At 47.5% G+C, this 18,675-nt stretch overlaps 1 protein-coding gene and 1 long non-coding RNA gene across 4 annotated transcripts in view; one reads left to right on the forward strand and one right to left on the reverse strand.

Annotated features, from left to right (window-relative positions):
* The window catches only part of LOC119164566 (juvenile hormone acid O-methyltransferase), a 162,962-nt gene that overhangs the window by 102,895 nt on the left and 41,392 nt on the right, over positions 1-18,675 (forward strand). The window lies entirely within an intron of this gene.
* LOC142768740 (uncharacterized) lies at positions 845-2,411 on the reverse strand. The gene is made up of 2 exons (XR_012885422.1): positions 2,195-2,411; positions 845-1,139 (listed from the first exon to the last, which is right to left on the reverse strand). It is a non-coding gene; the product is annotated as an uncharacterized LOC142768740 (long non-coding RNA).

Below are 18,675 nucleotides of genomic sequence, written 5' to 3' on the forward strand. Positions count from 1 at the left end.
AGGAAACTTTACAGCGTAACTAAAAACTTGGCCCCGTATCTGCATGTTAATAACGACGATAGTCTTGCGTGTGGAGAAAGTGAACAAAACACTTATATGATGTTCTGCACAAGAAAATCGGTGAATGGTATTCTGGAGGCGGTGCGTGAGAGTGCCTCGAGCGTGCTGCGGAGGCAAACGAGTGCTTCAAGTGACGGCACACGTGAGACATGAGCGCCATCTGGCAATTTTCTTGAAAACCAGAGCGCGTGGCTCTGTGACGGGTGTGCGTGCCCGTCTCAGAGGTGATAAGGTGTAGAACACAAGGTGACGGGTAGGTGCCACCACCATATCGTCTTAGCAAAGCGTTGGAAACACTCGCCTTTTCGTGCAAGTGTTGCATGGTCAGCGCAGCGTGATAAGCGCTACACTCTAAGCCAAAAGGGAGCAACAGGGGTATAGGGGTTGCTCCTTTCAGGGAGCAATTGCATTGCCACTCCCATTACTCCCCTAAAAGGAGTAACAGCAGAGGGAGTAACCGTTGCTCTCCTTCCAGTTCCTCCTTCGGGGGATGAACAGTTACTCCCTCCAGTTCCTCCCTGCAGACCAACAGTTACTCCCACCAGTTGCTCCCTGCAGACCAACCATTACTCCCACCAGTTGCTCTTCTAAAAGCAACAGTTACTCTTTACCGTTCCTCCCACGTGTTCGCAGTTACTCTCTAAAAACCAACTGCACATGCTTCCAGTTACTCCTTGGGGAAATGACTATTTATCTCGAGTATGCTTGTCACACCCTTAATACATGGCGAGAGCTCCTTGGAAGAGCACTGCTTGGGTGCTTCTAACACAAAAAGTGGACAATATTGAAAGGAAAATAGATGCTTTATTGTTCTTTTTATGAGGCGGCGTGTGAGCACACGTAAAAGTAGACTTCGCCACACCACAGCCAGCACTAAACAAGCACCATAATACATCAAAGGTTTTCTGCGTCATCCGTGGAAAAACAATCTTGAATTTGTAGCATAGGGCAGTCTGTGTCATCATTGGTGAGAGATGGGCAACTTCTCCAATGCTGAAGGACTCAAGTTTCGCAGCTGGTGTTTCCATCAGGCTAGCACAGCGGAATGTCACCACAGGCATATGTGAAGCATCTCATTGCTGCAAGAAAAAAAATAGAAGTGTGAGGTTAAACATGCCAGAATCAATACATAACAATGAGTCACACAGACTGCAGCAGCGCTTACATTCTAGGATGTCTACTGCAAAACGAAATGTGAAAAAAAGGAAGGTTCGGCCAAACGTTACTTGACAAGCCATATAAATGCTGATGTGGTAGACTTCACATGATGTCTCAGACAGCAATATTTTGGAAGAAAATGTGCAGCACCTCAACAAGGCATATTTGTAGCAGCTAAAGATACCCTTAGGTTCAGTTAACTTGTTTCCTATACACAGCTGAGTGACATTTCTATGAGCCCATTCACCAAAGGGCATTTTAAGTGAGATCATGTGTGTGGCAAATAACACGTACCGTCCGCTCATGTTAAAATACTTATTTAGCTCGTGCACATAGTTGCTCTCCATTCTACTGTTCTATCATACGCTGCTGCGTCTTGAATTGTGCAATACCTGTAGGCACAAGCCAAGCATGCAAAGCCTGCTTGAAAGCGACCATTTGCAGAGGCTACATGATAATCTTCAGTATATTTCTTTGTACCTGACGCAAACGGCTCGACAAAACTACAGACAAATAAATGTAGACCGTGCTACCTTCAAAAAATGCTTTAAATTTAGTAAACTAGGGTGCATTTGTTCACTCTGTTGACGAGTCACAGCCACGAGATATGTAAACGAAACAATATATCTTAAGGCATGCACAGATATTCTGATTCTATGTTTGACAGTGTCACAGATAGCTTGCCAATACATATATATCTGAGAGCAACAAGATGTGAAGCTTTTATTAGTTCAACGTCTTGTTGGTTCACAGCCAAACAGGTTACTGCTCTGTTAGACAAATTGGAATAAGCGCACCATGGTTTCCAAAACAAGCATTATTAGAAATTAGCTCCTGGTGTGAATGTCTGCCTATTTATTTTGTACTGCCTTCTACATGTGCCACAAAGACATTTGTTGAGGATGTGCTACCAGTCAAGCCAAGATCGCATACTTGGTCAATGTGATGGAAATACAAACATTAGAAACACTGTTACCTCTAGTAAGAGCATAACACTTCAGGATCTTGGAACAGCAAGGAGGTGCACAAGAAAGTTGAGCCCACTCTTGCAGAACTTTGAATGCGAATTTTTCAGAGTGGGGAAGATCAACATGCTGTGGCACTTTTAAACCCATGAAACATCTGCAGAAAACAGGGTAAAGTCAAGTCAAGAAATGCTGTTATGAAGGCCTGCACATGGAAAGTTTTGTGAATCTAGGCCCACGTGTTCTGCTTTGTGCAAGCCAAAATTCATGTAAATAGGGAAAGCGTACTTTTAGGAGCACCAGCGTAGACAAATCTTGGCAGTTGGCTTTCTAGTACAAACAGCAATCCCTGCAATGAAAACATAAACATTTTATCTTAACGGTGACAGTGTGAGCACACACACGGGCCAGCAGAGCCATGTCAAATTGTCAGTGCCAGTGTAACCATGTGGCATGATAAACTATTTTTTGGCCAACACATGCACAGTTTGCCCCTAAAAAGCGATGCTTTCACATACGTAGTACAAAAAGTCTGCACTTACCAAAATTCACTTGCTTTCTGTACTTTAGCATCGTTGGGAGCATCTTTATCTGCAGTATAACCAAACTTGTGTCATATCCCTGAAAAAAAGTAGTAAAAGACATGCATCAAATATTGTTTCATTTGGTAGCAGTGAAGTCAGGTTAAGAACAGCCAAGTGGGAATCAGCCTAATTATGTGCATGCGGCAAATCCCAAACGGCGTTATTGAGGTATTCGAAATTTTCGTCGATTGGTATTAACGTCGATATGTGGCTTCAACGGCATGCCAAGTTTTCACAGCGCATAAAGATTTCATGATGCAGAATAATGACAACGCTAATGATAACATACAGCATTTATGATTGTCTTTTACAATATTCAGTTTTGCGAAGGTTTTGCATGACTAAAGAAATCTGAAAGATTTGGGTCATTCCTCCTCCAATTGTTCTGTCCATATGTAAATTGCTCGCTTGATGGTGCGCTTTTAATATAGTACGTTCAGCGCAGAGGTGAAGCAAGTGACGCAGTGATGTGGGCAGATCTTTTTTTTTGCGTGCGGGGAGGGGGGGGGGTCCGCTTATTTTAATTGGAGGCCGGGCAAGCGAATATGGTCGTCATTATGGGCTCCCTACGACCGGCCTAAAAAATTTTGTGCGCAACCGCCTGGCTATGCCAGTGAAGTGATGCGACAATGGTTTGTTCGCTTACTGATTTACATACACTTTACAGCTCTAAAAAATGCAGCCCAAGGCCCCAACACTCAGCCATTAACGTTACATAAAGCCAATGGTAGAAAAGTGCTAGTATGAAGGCAGCTACAACCCCGCCCCAATGTTTTTTCAAGCGAGGTAGTGTTGCGGAAATGAACTTTTAACCGCAAAAGTACACTGGCACTGCAGTGGTGACAGGGGAAGGAAGAGGGTATGCAGGCGATAATAATAGAGGTAATTTAGTCCGATACGGCTAGCAATGAATACGGTAAATAAGAAAGAGCAAATCATTTCTATTTTAATAGCGCAACCACTCAACAATGTATTGTAAGAGCATTAAATGTTGCTGGAAATGCCACTCACCTGCACGCTGATGCATGCACAGTCCTTTGTCCGACGAGCGAACAGGCTTGCAGATAGCTGAAGACGTGTTTACGATGTGTTTGTTCCACCCGGCAGCAAAATTCACAACAACTTCGCGCTCCATAAAGATAAATATACACTAACCTTCATCACGAATAAGTAGAAACGCAAATCTGCGACACACACACACACGATCAAAACATAGCCCACAAGCTCGTATGTCCATGTGCTCGCCGACCGCAGACCATATGGATATGAGTAGTGCGAACGCCAACCTAGTTGCGCCGAAAAAAAAACGTCGAGCAGTCGCAGCACAGGCGTCAGCGCAATGCTTTCAGTGTGTTCTCCTAATACACTTATAAAAAAAACTGAGGTACACTAAAACTCATAATTAAATATGAAAAATTGAGTGTAATTTTTATTTAGTGCTAGCAGAGTCCTTCAATGCTTTTCTGGTCACGAAACTCCGGCCGAAGTTTCATTCAGGGACAAAAGCTGCCGCTAGGATCGCCCCTGTTAGCGTGAAGGCTTCGCCGGCGGCCGGCGACGCTTGCGGGCCGGCTGTTTCTCCGTCGGCAATGCGCCTAATTTCATCTGCTCTTCATTTCCACCTGTAAAAACGCGAGCGAAGTGTGCGTGTTTTTGATTCAGTTTACGCTTAGCTTAGCTGTGAAATAGAGGCAAGGCCACGCGTGTTACTGAGTCGTATATGTTGCAGCGTTCGTTCGTTGCGGTAGTCACGGCCGCTACGTTCTCGCTTTGAGAAGGAGGACATCTGGCGTTTTCGATTTTTGAGTAGTCTTTGCAGTTTCCTGCATTTGAGTTAACTAGCACCAGATTTAAATCGGTATATACAGCCCTGGGCGACATGCTGCGCTTAGCAAATAGGTGTGCAAACGTACAGCACGTTGGGTTAGCGCTGTGTCTGCGCGATTTTATAGCGCGCTAATAATGTACAAAAATAACCTAGGTTTGGAAAGTGAGCATCAACATGATGAAGAAAAACGCTCACGAAATGGAAGCAGCATAATGAGCGCGCGTAGGAGTAAATGCTACACACTTGAGCGACTTTCCCGGCTGTCAACATAGGTATAGGGTGTCAACAGAAAAACTCGTATGGTCAGTGTCTGACACACTCGTCCCACCAAAACGACAAGTTAATTGATTACTTGGTTATGAGGTTTAACGCGCTGACGCTATGCAGGCAATCGGGCGCGCGCCGTAGTGTAGCCAGAGTCCTTCAAGCATTGAAGGACTCTGGTGTAGCTCTCCGGAATAATTTTAACCACCGAGGTATCTTTAACATGCGCGGGAATCTCTAAAACACAGGCATTTTCTCTTTTCGCCTCCATCAGATTGCGGCTGGGAACCCGCGTCCTTGGGCTCATCATCATCAGCACAGCGCCCTAGCCCCTAAGCCACCGCGGCGGGGACACTAAAAAAATTAAAAAAGAAATACAGGCAAAGCTAGCCATGCTCCGCTTTGCAAATTCAAAATACCTGATTGGATAATCAAAATGTCGCCGCCGTGGATTTTGGTTCCGCCACACAGATGACAGTAACCTGACTGGCCACTTGCTGGTCGTCGCAGGCAGCGGCCAAGCGCATGCAAATGACTAGAAAACGCGCCGCGGCTGTGGTGCAAGTGTTTATTCATACAAGTTTACGGCAATAGCATGGCGGATACAAGAAATAAACAACGTCACACAAGCAACTAGGAACACAAATGTGCAAGTGTTTTTTGTCACTAGCAAACACAAAACACAACAGTTGGGCTTTACATAGCATGACAAACAGAACATTTGCTACCCATGGGGCTTGTTGCCACCATTTGCTGGGCAGTTTGCTCGCCGCGTCGCTCGTGTCAGCTTGTTTTTTTCCCTGGTGTAAAAGGGCAGGCGGCACCTCAAGAAAAAATGAACAACCTCTGCTGTGGTACCCACATAGTGCAACCTACAGCCCACACCAGCAGAAGCAATGCGGCTGTCGAGCAAAACTTGGTCAACAATGTTCGCATACACATCGGCACATGCAACTGTGTCCACAGTCAGTTCTTCAACATGTCCTTCCACAATGCGCAACAGGCTGAGAAGCTGGGATGAGGGCACTTGCAGGAATCCTCTTGACTTCTTCTGGATTAGGTCAGTTGGCTCTCGTGTCTGGCTCTTGAGTGTTCCCACGCAGTCAGTGCAGCTTATCGTTCAAAACTTCTTTACCACGTAACCGGCAAGATAATCAAGAATGCACTCTATGGTGGAGAGCGTAACGTCATGGAAGGAATGCATTGTTCACTGCCTCTCCCGGCTCCTCAAGAACGTCATCAAAGAGGACCGCCAACATGTCAATCTGCAAAATACATTCCAAGATTCAAATCTTTCAATGTATAAGTTGAGATTCGTAAATGCAAAAACACATTATGTTTCATTTGGTTATTTGGTCATTTGTGTAGTGAAACTGCTCCTGAAAAAAAGAAACTAGAGCTAATAAATAAAAGCAAGGGGCACGTTACCTGACTGGAGGCAGGTTTTCCCTTGTCAAAGAGGCCCTGGAGCTTGAGCAACAGCTGGGGTCCATCTCCCTCGACCGAGGCCCGTTTTGGCGGCCGAACTAGGTTGTTTACAGAGAGCATCCGATAGATGAACAAAAAATGTTGCACAGTCGGCTGCCCTCCGTCACCAGCAACATGCCTGACAGTTAAGTTTTCTTTTTCGTTCGTTTATCTCCTTGATATGGATTGAAGTCCCGTCAAGGAGATGATCAGCGTCGATGAAGCAGGAGGCAGGTTGGAGGTAATGAAAACTTGAAGGTATATTACAGCGAAATATTTACAGTCATATGTACATCTTGCCGAAGCACACTCATGATAACACAGACATCAACAGCGTCTTACTCTTCTACTTAACTTTTCTTAAGTTAGAGCCTAGAACACTGTTACTACATACAACGTACTTAGTCTTACTGTTCGACCACCAAGTGGTTACGGCCCAGACAAAAGTTGCATCGTACGGAGTCGTACTGATCTATCAGTTAAGCGATTGCAGCCTCGACTCCGTACGATGCAACTTTTGTCTGGGCCGTAACCACTTGGTGGTCGAACAGTGAGACTAAGTACGTTGTATGTAGTAACAGTGTTCTAGGCTCTAACTTAAGAAAAGTTAAGTAGAAGAGTAAGACGCTGTTGATGTCTGTGTTATCATGAGTGTGCTTCGTTAAGATGTACATATGACTGTGAATATTTCGCTGTAATATACCTTCAAGTTTTCATTACCTCCAACCTGCCTCCTGCTTCATCGACGCCGATCATCTCCTTGACGGGACTTCAATCCATATCAAGGAGATAAACGAACGAAAAGGAAAACTTAACTGGCGCAGTCGATAGGGATCGGCGAGCTCTGCAGCACCATACACTGGACCAGCGCTGAGAGGACCGAGCAGCAAGGCATCCAACAGACACCAGCGGCAAAGTCGAGACGCTCCCACAGCAGCCAACTCCGGCACCGTGGAGGAGATCCGGGAACGACAGTGCATACAGCAAAGGGTGAGCAGGATTTCTTGCGTTCTTCTCTAGTTGGCATGGCAGTTTATGTGTAGAGCACATGGTGAGAACACGCGGGGGTGCTAAAACAATGGAGTCTAATGAAGATGAGGGTACGAGTGCGGCAGATGTGAATCGGAGCCGAGAACCATCCAATGATGGTATTCAAAATTCTGACCAGTCAAATGAGGTGACAGTGCTTACTCAGAGGCAAGAATCGATGCAGCAGGCATCTCAGGTTTTGCCGAAATCAAGCGAAGCGAGAACGCTCGAGCTTGAAATTCAAAAACTCAATCTTCAGATTCAGTACGAAAATTTATTGCAGGCTAGAATGAACGCGGAACGTCTCAATGGCACGTTGTTCAACTCTGGGTCGGAGACGGGTGAACAGAGGCGCCGGGGTTTTGATTCTGTTCAGCAATGTGCAAAAGTGCTAAAAGGGTTCCGCCTGCCGAGTGACGCGGATGTCCCACTATGGTTTGAGGAAGTAGAAAAACTTTTTGCTACTTACCAGGTACCGCACGAGAGCCGCGTGCATTTGGTTATGCCAGCGCTAACTGAGCGAGTCCGTTACCTACTGCGTAACCTCAACCCTGAAGAGAGTGCAGATTATGAGTCAGTTAAAGCAGCAGTGCTGACGGAACTGAAGCTTTCTCCGGCAGAGTAGCTGCTGAGGTTCGAAAGAGCCGTAAAGCGTAAGGAAGAGACGTGGGCACAGTTCGCGTCCCGCGTGAAAACCTATTTCTCATACTACCTCCAAGTGAGAGAAGCCGACACGGTAGAAGTGATGGCAGAACTCATGGTTGCTGACCGCATAAAATCGGGCCTTAGTACGAAGGGTCTTGAGTATGTGAGATTAAGGGAAGGCGAGGGATGGCTTAGGCCAACTGAGATCGCGAAAGTGCTCCAAACTTTCGAGCAAGCGAAAGGGAAAGGGCGTGCTTCAAAGCAACCAACTGTAGAAATGGGGCAGAAGCCGGCGACACGAGTTGAGAAAGGGGCTCTAAAATGCCACTTATGTCACGGCTCAGGCCATTTCGCTAAAGAGTGCCCGAAGGCTAGTGATAAGGAGAACAACCCCAAGAAGGCTACCGAGCCAAAGCGGAAGGTTCAAAAGGTAACGTTATCCCACGAGACGGATACTGAAATACCTACTGGAGTACTTAGCGCAAAGGTGAAGTCTCTGAAACACGAGGGTGAAGGCACAGATAAACTGCAGTTAATTCCTGTATCATGTGCAGGCATATCCGCAAACGCGATTTTGGATACGGGGAGTGAGATAACCGTCATCCGGGAGAGTCTGCTTCCGCGAAGTGTGGTAGAGCCGTCTGGCACGGTAAGATTGGTGTCCGCTTTCGGTAAAACTATCGAGGCAAGGCTAGCTACGTTACCGGTCAAATTAAATAGCCCGCGAGAGGTTACGGAGCCTCAGAACGTCGACCTACTCTGCGCGTTAACTGATGAACTCGTCGAGGGCACAGATTGTTTGTTGACCAAGGACGATTGGAAGCTTTTGTTGAAGGCCAGCAGCCCTCTGGCACCCTGTCGAGCGCCGGCCGAGCCTGCTCACGAGGCGGAACGAGCAGTAGAGAAACAAAAGGTAGTGGCCTGCAATCTTACTTTGGAGGAGAAAGATGATTCCGGGGAAGGGGCGCAAACTGATGGAGAAAGGGAGGCGTCATTAGGCCAAAGAGTAGAGTTCCGCAATGTGCAGTTGGGTGACACTACGCTAAAGAAATGTTGGGAAGACGCGCGTAGTGGGAAATCCGGCATGTTTATTTCAGACGGACTATTATACCACTGCGACTCAATAGCAGGCACTCGAGTGAGTCTGCTAGTTGTCCCCAAAGATAAGCGCACAGAGGTGATGCACTTAGCACACGAGTCACTATGCGGGGGGCACCTAGGGTCAAAGAAAACAAGAGCTCGCATTAGGTATAATTTTTTTTGGCCGGGTATGGCGAAGGAGATATTAGAGCATTGTCGTTCGTGCCATGAATGTCAAATTCGTTCAGACAAGCGTCGACGGATAAAGTGCCTATAACTCCGCTCACTAGACCCGAGCACCCTTTCCAAGTTGTCAATGTAGATGTGATCGGACCCCTAGACACACCGTCAGCGAGAGGGCATAAGTACGCACTGTGCTTAGTGGATCTTTGCACGAGGTGGCCAGAGGTGATCCCACTGCGCTCTTTAACAGCTAAGGCGACTTGTGATGCACTGATTGAGATATTCAGTCGCACAGGCGTTCCGAAGATGATCTGCTCCGATCAGGGCACTAATTTCAAATCGCAGCTCACACAAACGATGCTGGAGAAATTAGGTTGCATGCCAAGATTTTCAACCCCAGAACACCCAGAGAGTAATGGAGTTGTAGAAAGGTGGAACCGAGTACTCAAAAACATGTTGTATCATGTCATTCAAAGAGACTCCAAGAATTGGGACAAATTGATCCCAATGGTTTTATGGGCTTATCGGGAAGTCCCCCATGAGGTAACCGGAGTAGCTCCGTTTCGTCTATTGTATGGAAGGAATCCCACGGGACCGCTTCTAATACTGCAGAAGACTTGGACGGGAGAAATGCCGGTGCCCGCAACATTGAGAGAAAACCCCGCCAAGTATTTACAACAGCTTAAAGAGCAGCTCGAGACGGCCGCTAATATAGCTGAGCTAACTAGTGCAACTCATCAGGAGAGTTACGCCGGTGCTTATAATCGCAGCAGCAGGCTCAAAGCTTTTAATGTTGGCGACCAAGTTGTGGTTTTCGACAATGATCGGAGTGGTAAAATGTGACCTAAATGGCTAGGCCCATTCACAGTGGTTGGACGTGAGCGCGAACATTCTTACCGCGTAGAAACATCTGAGGGAAAGGTGAAAACTGTCCACGCCAACAACATTCGACCTTACTATGCAAGAGTCAGTCATATTGGGGTCGTCTTCGATGAGGACCATGATTTTGGGGAGGTGGAATATGCCCCACAGCCAACCACTGTGAAGCGGGGAGAGCTAGTGGTAACGAGCGAGAAGGTTGCTCACCTTGATGCTGATGCGCAGGCGGAAATACAGGCGGTGTTCCAAAGACATCGCACACTCTTTCACGGCACTCCGGGTATAGCAAAGGTAGATGAACATAAGATAGAAATAGAACCGGGTCACCAGCCAAAAAAGGCGTTTCCGTATCGGGTGCCGGAACTATTAAAGAAAGAAGTCAGCCGGCAAGTTGACGAACTTTTGACTTGGAAGTTGATCTACCCCACGGAGAGTGAGTTTGCACACCCGGTTGTATGCGTCGGAAAAAAAGATGGGACTATCCGCATGTGTGTGGACTACAGAGCGCTAAATGCCGTCACCAAAGCGGATGCGTTCCCGATGATGAATCCCCAGGAATTGATTTTCCGAGTAGGCAGAGCGCAGTTCATTACGGTAGTGGACCTTAGGCGCGGGTACTGGCAGGTACCGATGGAAGAAAAGAGTCAGAAATTCACCGCATTTGTAATGCATGAAGGTCAGTACGCATGGAAAGTAATGCCTTTCAGGCTGAAAAATTCCGCGGCAACCTTTCAAAGAATGGTGAACAAACTCTTGTCGCAACATCAAGTGTATGCCACGGCATACCTAGATGACATTGCTATTTTTTCTAGCACTTGGGAGGAGCACTTAAGGAATCTCGACATTATTCTTAAGGTCTTAGAGAAGGCGGGACTGAAAGCCAGCCCGGAGAAGTGTCAGATTGCGCAATCCCACATACATTACCTGGGGCATATTGTCGGTTCAGGGACACACGCACCAGACCCAGAAAAGATAGCAGCAGTTAAGAACTTGGTACCACCGCGCACCAAAAAGGAACTTCGCAGCCTGTTAGGACTTTGCGGCTACTATCGAGAGTACGTCCGAGGATATGCAGAGGTGACGAGCCCGCTCACGCTGTTAACAAAGAAAGCGGTACCTAATAAGATACCCTGGCCGGAGGAAGCTCAGGCGGCATTTGAGACTCTCGAACGATCTTTGTGCGAGGCTGTGGCGCTAAACACCCCTGAGCCATCTCAGCCCTCCTGGCTTTTCACAGACGCATCAGCTACGGCGGCGGGAGCATGTTTGGCACAAATGTCAGCCGAGGGAGAAGAGAAGCCCATTGCCTTTGCAAGCCACCGCTTCTCACCGACCCAGATGCGTTGGTCGACAATTGAGAGGGAAGCGTTCGCAATAATATGGGCCTTAAAGAAGTTCGACTACTGGCTTTTCGGTGCCATAGTAAACGTCGTTTCCGACCACAATCCGCTGTCGTACCTTACAACTTCGACTCCACACGGGGCGAAATTAACAAGATGGGCGCTGGCTTTACAGCGATATCATGTGTCGGTACAACATCGGAAGGGAGTATGTAACGGTAATGCGGATGCGTTATCTAGGCTTCAGAATAGTTCATGGAAGCCATCAGAATAACAGTGCCATGCCAACTGGGGGGGACGTGAATGTTCCTGCCCACGTGCTGCTGTATATTGTGGACTGTGTGATTGACAATTCAAGAAACAGACACTAGTGATCTCACTGCTTGAAGCAGCAATGCTGTACTTGATTGTTTAGCATGTATTTGTTTTCGTTTAGTGTATTCTTCTGTAGTGTTGACTTGCAATTGTGTTTAATGCTTGTGTACAACTGTGTGTGGTTAGAAAATCCTGTCGACTGCGCCAGTTAAGTTTGCCTCCTGCTTCATCGACGCCGATCATCTCCTTGACGGGGCTTCAATCCACATCAAGGAGATCAACGAACAAGAAGGAAAACTTGACTCTGACGATGCCGAAAAACCTCTAGAAAGAAAAAATCAATTTATCGCAACAATGAGAAATTCTTAGCACATTTATACACATAAAAGTCATCATGTTTACCTCTAGAGGATCTTGTCCTAAGTTCCCAACGAGAACGTAACGAAACCCAGACAACAGCAAGCTCTCGATGAGTGCAACTGAGCTATGCAGTGTCAGTCTGAGGGCTCCACATGTCTGCTTACTTAGAAAGCAGACTTGCCTCTGGGTCGGTAATGTCTTGATGTATTTCTCCCAGTTGTCCAGCCATGCAATGCTGTCCTTCAACACCTGGAATAAAATTATGCTTCATCTATAGTACACGAAAAACACTTCATAACACATGTAATAATCTCAAAGCAATGTGTTGTGCTTCGTTGAATCGAACATGGTCTGGCCTCCGAGAGTTCAGGCAGTCGAACAGCTTGTTCAATGTTCTTGTGAATTGCGATGTTGCAGCCGACCCATGGAGCTTCTTGCAGTCTTCCTGCTCGCTATAAAACTCCATGGCCGAAGCAGTACTCTCACTGAACAGCTGTAAAATGTGTGGAAAAAAAGGATTTTAAGTTTACTTCCCAAAACGTGTGTGCAGATGTTTTTGAAATACACTTTGCACTGAACATAGCTGCGTGCATGACTTGCCTGGACAGCCAACTTCACGCTCATCTTTTGGAACGCATTGGGGAAAATATGGGCTTTCATTAACTTTGGTACAGCCCGGAGTCCAGCCTGTTCTTCTTCATAGTCCAGTAAGTCCTTGTAGTGACAGTGGAACACCTCCTGTCCTTGAGAGAGCTGCAACATAAGGACAAGTGACAAATTTTTTTTTAAACTGAATAGTTTATGCACAGGTCAAGGCATTCACATGCAACTTTTCTTTACTTACCAAAAACTTGCCTACTTTGAGCAAGTTGTTTCTGATGCACTTAAATATGTGCGGTGGATCAATTACAACGTGGACTTGCTTTGAGGGCTCACACGGGTGTTCAAAACACGTTTGAAGCTTGTGCATGTCCCCGTTGACACCTTGAGAGAAAAACAGTTTAATAGTACACTTGTTTTTCTACTACATCACTAACCACAGCTAAATAAAATTTGAAAAGACGTACCCAAAGATCTCAAGGCTGATTGGTTTGATGTGGAGTTGCCGCAGGTCACTGCGTCAACAACAACACCAGCGTTTGTAAGGTGAACAATGCACTGCAAAAGGAGCTTCGCCACGATTGATCCTGGGGCAGCACCAGAAGCACAAAATGTGCCCACAGTTTGTGACCACCCTCCCAGAAAAGGCCGAAACAGAAAGACCAGCACGTGGTCGCCGTCTTTGCCATGGTCGCCTGGTCGTGTGTGTTCGGCGAAATCCACCTTGCCCAGCAGTGCCATGTCCGACTCGCGAATGTGGACGCTTTTTCTGACGCTCATTTCATCGAACATGAGCACTCCTGGAAAGTTTTGGGTAGGTTAACATCTTGTCTCAATTGCGCTGCTGAATATACTACAATTATAAAAATGAGTACTGCTTCTTACCTCGACGCTCTCTTTCTGGAACTGCTTCTAGCTTTTCACACAGAACCGTGAACAAAGTGCTGTCGAAGCCAAAATCAGCTTTCAGATTTCTGAGGTAGCCATAGAGGGTGCGGGGATTTGGAAGGGGCAAAAATTCATTTTCATGAAGAAAAGTGTAGACTGCTCTGGACTTTATCTTTAGCAGCAAGCAGTCATAAATCCACTCTTTTTTGTACCTGGAGAGAATGAATTGCAAATTTGTTTTCCACAATGAGCGTGTTGGAAACTATTCATGCAAAGCAAAAAATATTGAAAATGGTGTTATAAAAACTGAAGAAAGTATATTTGCCCAAACAAACCTGCGATTTTTCCCGAAATTAGAAATAACACTACACAAAACGGCCAAACCAATGTCTGCCTCAATAGCATATTGTTTTGCGGTACAACAGATACAAATACATGATGAATAAATGAAGGCTACACCTTGAGATAACATTTTCAAACGCAAAAGGGGCAATCCAATAGCAATGTTACGTGTGTGATGGGGTATTTGGAACTTACCGCGCAGCTGTTGCAGACTTCGCGTTGGCTTTCATGAGCCAGTGGTCAAAAATGAGCTTGTCGCGAGCCGAAAGCTTCTGAACGTCTTGGTGCGATCTTCTGCTCCTATTCGCTTGCACTGTCAATTTCGCAGTCTTCACTGGGCACAAACGAAGTTGCTGCTTAGTGCTTCGAAGCTGGTCTTTAACTGCGTGGAGCTCTGAGATGGCGCAGACATTTCCCTCTGTCTGGCATGCCATCTCTGTGCAGCTTCCAGTGCTTATCACTCCACCTGTCAAACGAAGAAATAAGGATCAATATAATGCGACATCACGCAGCACACAGGCAATACAGGCTCTCAACATAGTGAAACAAGAAAACAAGGCAACGCGAATGGAGGCTTACCATCATCTCCGGCTGCTTCAGGATCGCAGGGTTCTGTGCTGGAGCTCACAGAAGCTGCAGTGCCATCGTTGTTCGGCGACGAAACGCGACGACGTTTTGCAGGCGGATTTTCTCGCTGTGAGCGCGACCGTGGCTTGGGCTTCGTAAGATACGCCGGCAGGTTTTCAAATATCCGGGGTATGGCACCGACGCGGAGCTTAGGCTTCTCGCGCTGCAGAAGCACAGATTGTCTACTTATTCTGAACTCATCGGCTCGAATAATGTCTGTGGTGTCGAAATGTTTCTCGCACACACGAATGGCCTTCGACTCGAAGTTGAAAGCGCCCGTGTCCTGTCGTGGAATGGCTCGCTTCCACCTGTCGCGTTGTTCGCGGTCGCTTGGGAGGCAGAACAGCGAAGCTTTTTCTGTACAACTCCGATAGCCAGAGCGGCAACCAGGTACGCAGCACGTCAGAGGCATGGTAGTTCACATAGTTTGCCGTCCGTTATGAGTGTAGACAGCTATACCACACAACAAACAAACCAGTAAGCTCGCACTCCAACGCACTGCAAACGCTGCAAATGCGGCCGCCGCCGTCCAAGCCGCCTTCACCAGACTCGTAGCGCCACCGTGCGGGAGCTTTGATCCCCATATGAAGCTCTCCCATAGCGTTACGGAGAAGTTTCGTGACCAGAAAAGTATTGAAGGACTCTGGTGCTAGTAAACATGAACACTGAATAAAAACTACTTTGTAAATTACATCGCTTACTACACTAGCGCCACACTTGTCGTGCGGGCGCAGATGGCGCAGATTTGTCATTCTGCCCTCAAACTGCACGGTGAAGCGTGCTACTAAGTGTACGGCTAATGAAAAGCGCGTCTGGGTCCGCTTTTTTTTTCTCTGATATATCTGGGGGGGAAGGGGGGGGGGCTCCTTATGCACGTGTTTCGGTGCTTGATCGACTTTGACGCCCTTCCTTCGCGGACTAACGGCGTATCTAGGCTTTTTTTTTATCGTTGTTTTGCACGTGTCTCGGCGTTCGGTCCGCTTTGACGTGCCAACTCTCCATTCTGCTGCTGCGTGTGTATACTTGCCGTAGCTGTAATCACAGGCCTTCTGTGTTCCGCCAGCGCTGCTATCTTATTATCTGCGGATGCTAAAATAAATCACTTTGGTTTGGTGAAGTTTGGCACACAGAACAAACAATAATCTGGCCCATGAATGTCAATGTGGGCGGCACGCATATTTGTGTGTGGTGTCCTGCCGGGGAGCAACCGTTGCGTGACGAGAGCATTTACAGCGGTTCCTCCTTCCGTTGCTCCCTTACAAACTTAAGATGAATACAGTTGCTCCCCCATTCTCGAACAAGTCGGCCATCTTGTTCCGCTTGGTCTTTAAGGAGAGTAACAGTCGGTCTGAAGGAGTAAAAACAGCCGTTGCTCCCATTTCGGCCGTTTTTGGCTTAGAGTGTACAGTCCTTAAAATTACTTATGTATGCCTTTTCTAGTAAAAAAACGCACATGCAGAATCTATACGTGTGGTTATGGTGCCCCAGGCATGCGCAAAAAATTATTTTTAATTGACAATTGCACAAGTATGAACGCTGAAGCTTGAGCAACATTAGTGAGCGCTGCGAACGGGGTCGGCCGTTTCAAGTACATGATGTCGCTAAGGGTAGACAAACAGAGAAATGTACAGATATACAGACAGACAGACCAAACGTTTTGCGTTGAAGGCCTCCAAAGACTATCGCCTTTAAAAAGACGTCTATCTGCTCCCCCGCATCGACGATTCCCTCGACAGACTGTGGCGGGCCAAGTATTTTTCATCGATACACTTGAAAAGTGGCTAGTGGCAGATCGAAGTTGATGAACGAGATCGTGAAAAAACCGCCTTCGTTAAACCGTTAAACCGGATGTGAATTTAGAGTGCTTCCCTTCGGCGTCTCTTCTGCACGTGCGACATTCCAGAGAATGATGGACACTGTTCCTACCAGGCTAAAGTAGCACACGTGACTAGTTTATCTGGATGATGTCGTGTTTTCTGCGACCTTTGAGGAGCGCCTGAACCGCCTGCAGAATGTGCTGGAAGCACTCCGCTCTGCTAACCTCACACTGAAGCCAGAAAAATGCCACTTCGGTTACACGGAGCTTAAATTTCTCGGCCATGTTGTCAGTGCGGAGGGTATTCGACCAGACACTGACAAACGTACTGCCGTGGCCTCGTTTCCTGTTAAACGTGATAAAAAGGCAGTACGTCGCTTTCTTGGGCTATGCGCGTACTATCGCCGCTTTATAGCCAATTTTTCTAGGATTGCTGACCTGCTCACTCGACTCTCTCGTGAAGATGTTCCATTCGTCTGGGAGGAAGAACCGGACGCAGCTTTCTCTGAACTACGGGAGCGTTTGCAGACACCACCAGTCCTGGCTCACTTTGACCAATACGCTGATACTGAAATTCATACTGATGCCAGCAACGCGGGTCTTGGTGCCGTTCTCGTCCAACAACAAGAGGGCACAGAGCGAGTGATAGCGCACGCGATCTGCACTCTTTCCCGCGCCGAGGTCAACTACTCCACGTCAGAGAAGGAGTGCCTCGCTGTTGTATGGGCCACGATGATATTTAGGCCTTACCTTTACGGACGCCACTTCAAGGTAGTGACCGACCTTCATGCGTTGTGCTGGTTAGCCAACCTACGGGACCGGTGGGGGCGACTAACAGGATGGAGTCTTCGCCTGCAGGAATACGATTTCACGATCGCTAACAAATCGGGTCGCAAGCACGAAGATGCTGATTCATTGTCCCGTGCACCTGTCGAAGTTTGTGGCCACGACACCGAAAAAGACGGTGGTTTCCTTGGGACCCTTACTACAACAGATCTGATTACACGACAGCGCGCGGACGAGGAAATCCGCGCAGTTGTCGAAAACCTTGAAGGACGCAACTCTTCCATACCTGGATGTATTTCACGAAGTCTGTCGTTGTTCTGTCTGCGAGATGGGGTACTGTATAAGAAAAACTCAAACGGCAATGAGAGAGCCTATCTTCTAGGTGTGCCAACTCACATGCGTGACGACATTCTTCTTGCCTGCTACGATGAGCCCGTATCTGGTCACTTAGGTTCCTCACGAACTCTCGCTCGACTCAGAAAAGCGTACTACTGGCCTAAGCTTTCCGCCTCTGTTAAGCGATACGTGAAAAGCTGCCGGGAATGTCAACGCCACGAACCCCTACCACTGAAGCCCGCGGGGCTTCTGCAATCAATAGAACCACCTAGAGCGCCATTCGATCAAATAGGAATGGATTTACTGGGGCCCTTTCCGCTATCATCAGCCGGCAACAAGTGGATCGTACTAGCCACCGACTATTTGACGAAGTACGCTAAAAACAAAGGCACTACAACGCGCGACGGCTCCCGACGCTGCCCAATTTTTTACGGACGAGATCGTTCTTCGACATGGCGCCCAGTTGTGCGTTATCACAGACAGAGGAACAGCATTCACGGCCCAGCTCATTCACGACGTATACAAGCTCAGCTACACGAGCCATCGCAAGACCACGGCATATCATCCGCAGTGCAATGGCTTGACAAAGCGACCCAACAAGACTATCGCTGATATGTTGTCCATGTACGTAGATGTCTAGCATAAGACCTGTAACCAGGTGCTACCGTATGTCACATTCGCGTACAATACTGCCGTCCAGGAAACTACGCGGTTCACGCCTTTCCATATTGTCCATGAACGTGAGGTCCAGACCATGCTGGGTGTGACGCTTCCACACAATTGCGATAATGTGATTACTCCTGACGCTGTGCAGCTTACCTAGTACGCCGAAGAAGCACGCCAGTTAGCACGCCTACACATTACGCACCAGCAGAGTACCGACGCATGTCGCTACATGCCGCTACAACGCTCACCATCGACAAGTTGAATACCATCCAGGCGATCAAGTTTGGGTGTGGACTCCAGTCCGACGCCAGGGATTGTCAGAAAAACTGCTCAGTCGCTACTTCGTACCGTACAAAGTGTTGTGACGCGTGAGCGATGCGAACTACGAGGTAGTCTCTGACGGCGCCTTCTCGCCACGGTGGCGAAGGCACTCCTCGAAGACTGTGCACGTAGTGCG

This window comes from Rhipicephalus microplus, chromosome 8, assembly GCF_043290135.1.
Source record: "Rhipicephalus microplus isolate Deutch F79 chromosome 8, USDA_Rmic, whole genome shotgun sequence".
NCBI classification, from domain to species: domain Eukaryota; kingdom Metazoa; phylum Arthropoda; class Arachnida; order Ixodida; family Ixodidae; genus Rhipicephalus; species Rhipicephalus microplus.